The sequence below is a fragment of the Mus caroli genome, unplaced genomic scaffold (assembly GCF_978045245.1).
Source record: "Mus caroli unplaced genomic scaffold, Mus_caroli_1 scaffold_10, whole genome shotgun sequence".
In the NCBI taxonomy this organism is placed as follows: Eukaryota; Metazoa; Chordata; class Mammalia; order Rodentia; family Muridae; genus Mus; species Mus caroli.
Genome location: NW_028227265.1, coordinates 7,782,516 through 7,783,896, shown reverse-complemented (window position 1 = coordinate 7,783,896; position 1,381 = coordinate 7,782,516). Strand labels below are relative to the sequence as shown.

At 45.2% G+C, this 1,381-nt stretch overlaps 1 non-coding gene across 1 annotated transcript; it reads right to left on the bottom strand.

Moving 5' to 3' along the window:
- Window positions 1-293: 293 nt before the first annotated feature.
- On the bottom strand, window positions 294-409 carry LOC115031797 (small nucleolar RNA SNORA32). The gene has a single exon (XR_003837459.1). It is a non-coding gene; the product is annotated as a small nucleolar RNA SNORA32 (small nucleolar RNA).
- Window positions 410-1,381: the final 972 nt, after the last annotated feature.

The window sequence follows — 1,381 nt, the reverse complement described above, 5'->3', positions numbered from 1 at the left end:
ACGAGGACAAACCACCAAGACTGGCTTTCTCCACGCCCAGTATGAATTCAAATCCTGGCTCTCACACTTCCGTAGCCAACACTTTACCAGCTGAGCTATCTCCATCCTCAACGCTCCACTTTTCTTTTTACTTAAGGGATTTGATTCCTTTGCTGTCCATCCAGGTTACCTTTCTCAAATGTCACCCAGTTGTGCTTTTTCGCCCTGCATAAGAACTTGGGAGAAATCGGATGAGCATTCTAGAACCATCTATGCATCATTAGTAACGGGGCAAGGATTTGCTGCTCATCACCAAATGTCCCCAACAGGTTAACTGCTAGTCAGGTAGCGTGTGAAAAACCTCATGGGAACTTTTCTTTATGGTCATGTCCACAGCAAACACTTTTCTTTTTAATCTTAAAAAATATATACTCCCGGGGGCTGGCAAGATGGCTCAGTGAGTAAGAGCACTGACTGCTCTTCCGAAGGTCCTGAGTTCAAATCCCAGCAACCACATGGTGGCTCACAACCATCTGTAATGGGATCTGATGCCCTCTTCTGGTGTGTGTCTGAAGACAGCTACAGTATACTTATGTATAATAATAAATAAATCCAATATATACATATATACATATATATATATATATATATATATATATATATATATATCCCTTTAATCCCAGCACTCAGGAGGCAGAAGCAGGCAGATTTCTGAGTTCGAGGCCAGCCTAGTCTACAAAGTGAGTTCCAGGACAGCCAGGGCTATACAGAGAAACCCTGTGTCGAAAAACCCCAAATATATATATATATAGGTATCCTAGAACTCACTTTGTAGACCAGACTGGCCTTGAACTCAGAAATCCACCTACCTCTGCCTCCCGAGTGCTGGGATTAAAGGCGTGCACCACCATGCCCGGCTAGTTTTTTGGGTTATTGTTTGTGTTTGAGAACTGCCCTGGTGCTCACCACATAACCCAGACTAGCCTCAAACTCCTCCTCCTGCCTCATCTCCCAAGTTCCGGGGGACACCAACCCTCCAGGCTCACTGGTGTTTTAAAATGAATCTCAGGAGACACATCCCGGCCATTTCTTCTTCTCCCCTTATAGTGGGGTTACCAACTCAGTGTAGGAATGACATGTGACAGTGGCTAAGACAAGACAAAGGAGAGGTTTCCAGAGACCACAGAACTGACTCCTTGAGCCTTGTCACACCACCACAGCTCACTCAAGTTCCCAGCATTCTTCACAGAGGTCCGCCTGCCTCTGACTCTCAAGTGCGCCACCATGTCCGGTTCTTTTGCTAATCATTTTATACATCTAGATTATTTTGTGTGTGTGCCACAACTGTGAAGACCAGAAAAGGGCATTGAATTCCCCTAGGAGTGGGGTAACTGACAGTTGT